The sequence below is a fragment of the Mycteria americana genome, unplaced genomic scaffold (assembly GCF_035582795.1).
Source record: "Mycteria americana isolate JAX WOST 10 ecotype Jacksonville Zoo and Gardens unplaced genomic scaffold, USCA_MyAme_1.0 Scaffold_46, whole genome shotgun sequence".
Classification (NCBI taxonomy): Eukaryota; Metazoa; Chordata; class Aves; order Ciconiiformes; family Ciconiidae; genus Mycteria; species Mycteria americana.
Window position 1 is genome coordinate 961,175 of NW_027445633.1, and position 9,200 is coordinate 970,374.

Below are 9,200 nucleotides of genomic sequence, written 5' to 3' on the forward strand. Positions count from 1 at the left end.
AATTGCCCCCATGAGACCATGCTGCTGTGCTTGGCTTCTCCATGGGCTGAGGTGAGGAGGGCTTGGGGTGATGAATTAGGGAAGTGAGGCCGCACCTCGAATACTGTGTTCAGTTTTGGGCCCCCCACTACAAGAGGGATATTGAGGTACTGGAGCGCGTACAGAGAAGGGCAACGAAGCTGGTGAAGGGTCTGGAGCAGAAGTCTTATGAGGAGCGGCTGAGGGAGCTGGGACTGTTTAGCCTGGAGAAAAGGAGGCTGAGGGGAGACCTCATCGCTCTCTACAACTACCTGAAAGGAGGTTGTAGAGAGGTGGGGGTCAGTCTCTTCTCCCAGGTAACAAGTGATAGGACAAGAGGAAATGGCCTCAAGTTGCGCCAGGGGAGGTTTAGACTGGATATTAGGAAATTTTTCTTCACCGAGAGGGTTATCAAGCATTGGAACAGACTGCCCAGGGAAGTGGTTGAGTCGCCATCCCTGGAGGTATTTAAAGGACGTTTGGATGAGGTACTTAGAGACATGGTGTAGTGGTGGTTTTTGGCAGTGTTAGGTTTATGGTTGGACTCGATGATCTTAAAGGTCTTTTCCAACCTATATGATTCTGTGATTCTGTGATTCTGAGACCTGGACTGAGCGTTCACCTGTGGGTGCCAGTGCCCCTGGAGATGGTGATGATCAGCAGGGATCTTCCTGGGATTGTCTCCCCGTGGCTCTCATGCACCACAGCCTGCTGGCTCTGCAGAGCAGCACCACCAGCTTGGGGCCCTGCAGGGAGCATGGGAAGGGGGCAGAAGCATGCGATCAGGCCAGCACAGACACAGTCCCCTGGGGAAAGGCTCTCTAGGGGCATGGATGACCCCTGCAGAAGAGCAAAGGCACAACTCTCTAGTTCCAGGGGGAAACTGATGACACAGAGAAACTTATTTCTGCATGCAGCAGCTTGGGACAGGCTGCTCTGTCACTGGGGCAGCAGGAGCAGCCAGAGGAGTCCCAGGGCAGGAGCCCTGTGCTGGGGAGAGGGCCTGGCACAGAGGGGCTGCCAGCAGCGGCCAGTACGGATCTCCTGGAGAAAAGAGCAGGGGACACAGGGAGACACTGGCCTCTGTCTCCTCATGCAGCAGCCCCGGGGCTGATGGGGAGGCTGACCCTCCTCTGCCCCCTGAGAGCTGCTGTGCCCTTCAGAGGGGCTGGGGCTGTGCTGTGGGTGCTCAGAGCTCTGTAGAACCCTGCGGTGGGCACTGCCATGGGGCCAGCCCAGCCTGGGCTGCTGTGCTGGGCTGTGCTGTGCTGGGGAGAGGGCAGGGGAGATGGGAAGATCCGAGGAGGGGCTGGGCTGGGCTGGAAAGTGCCCAGAAAATGCCAAAGTTAGCTGAGCTGTGTGCCCATGCAGATTGAGGACACCCTCCATTGGGTTTGTAGTATAGAGCCTGGGCTTATGGAAGGGAGCTGAGACTTGAAAGCACAGGAGAGAGGGGGCTGGTCCATGCCCTTGGTGGCATAGACAGACCAGGAAGGTGACGCAGGGCAGTCATCACCCCCCAGACTCTCTCACCAGCCATTTCCAGCACTGGCTGCTCAGCCCAGGTTTATGGGTGAGTTTTGCTGCGAGGTCATCTCCATCCTCCTGCTGGGCTCAGTGCCTGTATCAGGGGAATGCCCAGCCCTGCCCCGTCTCCCTCCTGGCCCAGACCCTGGCAGGCCCTGGAGCATAGCTGTCTGTGAAGCCCCACAGGTGACATGGCCTCTGCTGGAGCTTGGCTAGGCTGCCTAAGAGGAAGGCCATGGGGTGACAAAGCCCCAAGGACTGCTGTGGGCATCATGTCAGAGGGACCGTTCCCCACCGTGAATGCACCCTGTCCTGTGCTGTGCCTGCACAGTGGGGCTGTGGGACCATGTTTGGGGCAGTGGGGCTGGGACGTCCCAGGACAGGGCACAGACAGGGGCCATGGAGCAGCTGCCAAGGGGATGACAGCAAGGACAGGTACAGACAAGGAATTTATGTACATTGCCCTTGCTGTGCAGTTATGAGTTTGGGAAAGGCAAAGCTCACCTGGGGTTGGTGGCTGCAAGAAAAGTCAAGAGTGAAATGAAGAGCTTTAATGGCTGTGTTAGAGACCAAGGCTGAACAAGGGAAATGCAGGGCTGCTGCTGAATGGAGAGGGTGAGGACAAATGGCAGTTTCTGCCCCTGCAGGGGACTCACCGTGGTGATGGCACAGGCTGGGGGCTGCCTGGCTGGGAGCAGCCCTGTGGGAAAGGTCTTGGTGGGCAGGGAGCTGGACAGGAGGCAGCCCTGTGCCCTGGCAGCAAGGGAGGCCAGCAGGGTCCTGGGCTGTATGACCAGGAGCACGGCCAGGAGATCAAGGGAAGGGATTCTCTGGAATGTTCCATCTACATTTCAGATCCCCTATTCAGGAAAGATATTGGCAAGCTGGGGTGGGTTTAGCAAAGGGCCCTCATGACAGCCAGAGACTGAAGCACTTTGCCTGTGAGGAGAGGCTGAGGGAGCTGGGCTTGTCCAGCCCAGAGAAGGGAAGGCCGGGGTGGCCTCACCCCAGCCTGCCAGTACCTATGAGGAAGTCATGGAGAATACAGAGCCAGGCCCTTCACCATGGCGCATGGTGGGACAACAAAATGGAATGGGAGGAAGGTGACGATGAGAGGTTTAGCCAGGGCATAAGCAAAACTTTTTTCCCCATGAGCTCAGGCAAGGTCTGGAACAGGTCACCCAGAGAGGTTGTGCAGTCTCTGTCCTTGGGGGGTTTCCAACTCGGACTGAATCAAGCCTTGAACAGCTTGGTGTGACCCTGTTTCTGACAGGCTGCACTGCAGACTTCCTGAGGTCCCTTCCAACCTCAGTTCTCTTGTGACCCTATGATGATGTTGGGCCCTGTTTCTAACTGGAGCAGAGCAGATGTTTATGGGGCGTGAATCCTCCTGTGCTGTCAGTGACCATCTAAAATAAAACATCTCAAGCAGTGAAGAGAGGTCGACACCTCAGTGTGACTTGCTCTGGGCAAAGACTGAGGAGCCCTGGGCAGGGAAGGGTTTGGGGGCATGGACTCTCTGCAAGACAGAAAATGATCTTGTTGTAATCCCTGTGAGATGTCAGTTAACGTCAATGGAAATGAAAGTAAGGAGAACTGAAGAGAAAGAGCCAAAGCAAAGAAATGTGTCAACACCCTTTTCAGCTTGTTTTCAGTCTTTGAGAAGGGATTTCCTTTTTTTTGAAAAGGAAAGTGTTGTCCAGATTGGGAATGGATGTAGGACACAAATGCCTTCAGGTACAGGGACACAGACACCCGGTGCCAGTGGAGATGCCCCGGGAAGCCCTGCCCAGCCTCCACCTGCAGCTTGCAAGGTGCTCTGCTCTGCCACAGGTCCTCTCTGATAGACGCCAATGCCAGGCCAGCACCTCAGGGACACTGGGGCCCCTAAAAGTGGCACTGCCTCTTTATGGTCCGACAAGTGTTGGCTGCCTGGAAAGGTGAAGAATTATTTTTTTTTTACATTTAAAAAAAAAGATGCAAGCACATTTTCACCAACTGAATCATTTGAGTACTTCTAAGAAATGGCAATGTTTTCCCACCATGACAGAATGGGAATTTCCTGGGAGTGTGCTAATGGCAGGAGAAGAACTATTTATCTTCCCCTGCACTTGTATTACCACTCCTCTGTCTACTCTTTCATCTCCCTCTTCATTCAGGTGTTTCCACCTCTCCTGATGCAATGGCCATGCCTATGGACATCTTTTCAGTAGACTATGTGGACGTATGCCCTTCCCATTGCTCTCAGGTTTCCTCCTCCACTTGCTCTTTGGTACTTCAGATGCTTCTCAACTGTCTGGTTTCTGTTCTGAGCTTCAGGGACTTAGAAAGTTGCCCCATCTTTCAGAATTCTGATTAACTCTTTAGTGAAGACCTTAATTGTGTTTATATCTATCCTTTCTCATATCTCTGTCTCAAAATGTTCTTCTACGGAAATCCCTTGTGAAAGGTGGGCCACGTTAGACTTGGCATACAGCTGAGGAGACAGTTTTAATGTTTATTAAATTATATCATGTTTAATTTTTGTTTGTTGGCAGTGAAGAGAAAGCTTTCTGTGCCTGTGTGCAGCCAGTTCTCTAAGGAAAGCAGGCGGGAGCTGGTGCAAAGGAGCTGTACCATCCAGCTGCAGCCCTCAGTGGAGATGTGTGATGTGAGGAAAAGTGATGCAAGTTCCCAAGTTCCAGGTGGCCAAGGAGGGAACTGGTGGGGTTGGGGAGGTGAGGAGCAAGGTTGTCCTTACAGTGTCAGACCTCAAGGGACTGCTTCTCCTGCCTGTCCAGATGTCTTCAGAAGACCCTCTGGATCAATATCCATTGTAGAATGCTGCTATCACTTCTTCTGTAAACTGAAACAGGATGGAAAATACCCTTGAAAAAAAAAACCTCCTTTATGAAATCTTCCTTAAAATCTTCATAATTAAGTGAATCGTCATCATAACTGAAGCCTCTCCAATTAGGTGTACAAGTCTTGAGGACTTGAAGAAAGTTATGGGAAGAGACATGGCTCATTAGGGCTTTCTGTATTTTAATGAGCCCCATGGCGTGTTTGATGCTGAGTCCATGAACATGAGGTACTCAGAGGAGACTGACGAAACGTCTCAAGAAGTCAAAGTCAGAAGCAAAGCCCAAAGTACCTTGAAGCATTAATGGGCCCCGCTGAGGGCCATTACTGACAAAGCCTCCCAAGGGACTCGTTAGAGCAGGTAATTGGAGGCCATGATGACAGGCAGGCAAAGGCAAAGTGCAGGCAGTGCTGATGCTGAGAAAACCCTTGGCTTGTTGGATGAAGGAGGATGGCCATGCCCTGACCCCCAGCCCCTGGGAAGGGAGATCCAGTCCCTCCGGTGTGACTCAGGGCTCTTCCTTGGGATGTGGGGAGTGCAATGCCAAGTGAAGAAAAACAGTACGACACCTCCCAGGCTCGCTGGGGTTGGTGCAAGGAGGCAATGAGACCCCATTACCTGAGGACAATGTGTCTCCTCTTAGGCCTTTGTGGCAGGGACATCAGCCATAGCCAAGGGGACAAAGACCTCAGTTCTGTTAGGGCCTTTCAGCCTTGCCAGCGCCCTTGGCCATCTGCACCACACGCCTTCCTACACTGTCCCATGCCTCTGCCTGTTTCCCTGCAGGCTGCAGACACCCAACGTGCTTCCCCACCTTCTTCTCACCCCAGTATGTCCCTACCTGTGCTGCTGTCTCTCCATGCTCGCCAGCTCTTCCTTGAAACACAAAGCCATGGGCTGATCCAGACTCCTCTGGGTGATGGTTTGCACCACAGCACTACATTCAGAATGACAGTTCGTTATCGTGAGGTGCACTCTGGACCTCCAAAGCTGCAGCTTCTGGTGCTTTTCCTTCCTCATGCTCTTTCCCACTACCAAAACAAGTGCCATCATCTCTGAAAGCAATTTTCATGCTGTCCCGAGCTACCACTATTCTTCCCTCAGCCTCCACTTCACCAGGCTAAAGAAGCCCAGGTCTCTCATCCTCTCCACAGATGACTACTAAGCCTATCGTGGCAGAATTTCTCTGGCCACGTAAGAGGTCCTCCCCATTCCTCCAGAACGGGGAGCCCCAGACTGAGGCACACTACTGCAGATGTGGCCACAGCAGTGTTGAGTCAAGATGGACAATACCTCCCCTTGCCTAGGTGGCCACACTCCTCCCAGTGCAGCCCAATGTGCTCATGGCCATATTCCTGTGTAGGACCACTGCTTGCTATGGCATTCCTAGTAATGCCCAAACCCTTCTGCTTGAGGTTGCTCCTCAACCAGTCATGTCTGAGCCTGCCTTGATGGACGGGTGTTGTGGTTTAACCCTGGTAGACAGCTCAGTCCCACACAGCCACTCACTCACTCCTGACATCCTATGGTATGGAATATCCCTTTGGTCAGTTGGGGTCAGCTCTGTCCCCTCCCAGCTCCTTGTGCCCCCCCAGCCTACTTGCTGGTGGAGCAGCATGAGAAGCAGAAAAGGCCTTGATGCAGTGAAAGCACCGTTCAGCAGTAACTAAAACATCGCTGTGTTACCAGCACTGTTGTGGTCACAAATCCAAAGCACGGCACCATATGGGCTACTAGGATTAAAAGTAATTCCACCCTAGCCAAAAAGCAGTACAACAGGGTGGTTCTGCCCCCTGATCAAAACTTCAGAAGATCCGAAGGAGAAGATCTCTTTTCTTTGGAATACTTCTTGAGGTTTCTGTTGGTCAAACCCAAGAGTTTCTCGAGGTCCATTTGGAGTGAAGCTCCATTGTGTCAGAGGTTAATGTGTGCGTGCAGATGGCTCACCTGGCTTGTGGTGCCTCTAACAAGGTCACAGCAATAGGAATGAAAGTACATGACAGCTAAGAAATAAAAAAAGGAGAGACTACTTAAATGAAATTGCAGTGGGAAAGCCTGGAGCTCTGCCTTGGGATAGATGATGAGCCTGTCGAGAGCTTGTGGGTGGGGATTAGCAGGCAGACCAACATGGGTGACCTTGCAGTGGGTGTCTGTTGTTGACTGCTTGATCAGGAAGAAGGAGTTGAGGACTTCTTTAGGGCACTGGAAGAAGCCTCATGTTGTCACACTCTGTTTCTCCTGGTCTTAGAATTGAACCACCTTGGTTGGTTCAATTCCTTGCCTGAGGGGCAAGAGATCAAGGCACAACCCATCTAGAACTCTTCTGGAGGACATCAACGATAACTTCCCAAGCGTGCAGAGATGGGCTTAGGAACGCCAAAGCCCAGCTCGAGCTGAATCTGGCTGTTGACCTGACGGACAATAAAAATAATTTTTACAACTACATAAAGAGTGAAAAGAAGACTAAGGAAAATGTACATAGTATATGGTCCAGCATATGGAAAAGCCCCAGTCAATATCTTCCTCACCTCAGTCGTTCCTGCTAGGACCAGCCTTCAGGCATCCCAGGGCCCTGAGATCACACGAAAATGTGGAGCAAGGGAGACTTAGCATTGGTGCAGGAGTCTCAGGTCAGGGAACATTTAAACAAACTGAACATACCTGAGCCTATGGGAACTGAGGGGATGCACCCACGAGTGCTGAGGGAGCTGGCCGATGTCACTGCGAGGCCACTCTCCATTCTCTCTTAAAGGTCATCGTTACTGGGAGAGGTTCCTGAGGAGTGGAAGGAAGCCAGTGTCAATCCTGCCTCCAAGAAGGGCAAGAAGGAGGATCTTGGGAGCTGTCAGCCTGTCTCCTCTAGCATCCTTCTGGATGTGCTGATGAAGTATCGGTTAGATAAGGGGAAAGTGAGGTGGACTGAGAGCTGACTAAATAACCAGGGACAGAGGGTTGTGACCAGCGGTGCAAACCCAGCAGGAGCTGTGTCGCAGGGCACCAAAGCTCGGCCCTCAGTCTGGGAGCTGCAGCAGGCAGTGCCAGTGGCTGCAGCACCCAAGAGACCCCCGATCCCCTGAGCAGCAGCAAGTCCTGTTCTGACCATGGAGAGCTGCTCTGGCTGCAGAGGAGCTGCTGGGAGCACTGGGTTGGCACTGCCCACCAAACATCTCCCCCCCAGGTGTCTCTTGGGTCCCTGGAACCACCACAGTGACAAGGGGGAGAGCCCTGTCCAGCTCGGGGCTGGGGCTGGAATGAGGAGATGGGGTCTGCAATGATGCTCCTGGGGCACCTTCTCCTGGCTGTTCATGCAGCGACAAGCCGGGCTGGATATTCGGCCTGAGGGACTCTTCTTGAGGGCCTCCATGGGCATGGGGATGGTCTACAGTTTCCCAAGTTCTCCTCTCTATGCTGAGCCCTGCAGAGGACCCAGGAGAGGTCTTGTCCTTCCTGTGGTCACAGCTGGACACTGGCTGAGGAGCTTTGTCTTGGGGTAGCTTTTGGGGTACGGACTGACACACAGGGTGGGGAAGGTTGTCTCAAGGACACATGCTGGTCACAGGGACTGAAGGACCACAGCAAAATGATGTGGCTTCTGGGTCAATACTGCCTTCAGTGCAAGCCTTCAACCAGGGTCCCAGCCTTCCTTTCCATGCCACCCTGCAGGGGGGACAATGGCACTAAGAGATGGCAAGTGGTGGACACCAATCCTTCTCCAGCCACTTCCCAGGCCTGTTAGAGCACCAGGACAGCAAGGACTTCTGGCTCTGCATCGTGAGCATGCTTTAGGATAGCCGAACACTGCGTATTATCTTGGAGTAGCTGAACACCAGCATTTTTCTCTCAGAGGACATTTCCATCCCTGGTGAGCTCCTGTCTGATCTGTCCCCATCCCTCCTCTGAGCTGGCCTGGTGCTCTCAGCCCCTTCTCTATGCTCCTCACAGGGCCCCAAGCTGGCAGTGATGCTCTGCAGAGCAAGTGGGCTGTGGGACCATGGAGTGACTCCACACTGGCTGTGCTGGTCAGGTCCAGCTGGACTGGGCACTGCCACAAGCTCCTTGCCAGGGGTCTAAAGCTGTGGAAGGAGCTCAGAGCATTTCTCATGACTCAGGATGTTTTCCAGTGTACACACTGAACCACCTTTAGGCTTTGACTGAAGGAGATGTGAATCACCCTCCTGTCTCCGTTTGCTGATCTTGCTGGGTCCCCACAGCCATCCCTGGGATGGCAGAGCTCTTGTTTGCTTGTAGATGCTTAAATGTAGTGCATTGCCTTTGGCTGACTCCACCTTGGATGGTCCTTCTTTTGGGACGCCCACATGCAGGCACATGGTGTCCCTTGGAGACACCCTCTGCTCTCCTAGGGTCTCCATTTTCCCCTCCAGAAAGCTGGACAGCTACCGTTCAGCTCTGCTGAATGCAGGGGAGCCCTGGGCAGGCACTGCAGAGCGCGTTCACCATCTCCGGTCGTGCTGGGCACCCACAGCTGAGACCTGAGTCCAGACCTCACTCCCCAAAACACCTCGCTGTGGCTGAGCCCACCGAGAACCAAGGTCAGCAAAAAGTCATGGACTAGTCAACCTAGTCCTGACTTCAGCAAAAAGGAGAGCACCGCCTTCAGGAGCTGCCCTTGGTAAACACCATTTATTACAGAAATGCTCACTGGAAAGCGAGTTCACACATTTACCAGAGGTCTCTGGGTTAGTAGGCACAGCCAGGTCATGATCTGGAGATGTGGGATGAATATAACTATTCTGGTATGAACATGATCATCATGGGAAAAAATGAAATTAACCTGTGAGGAGAGATGGGCATC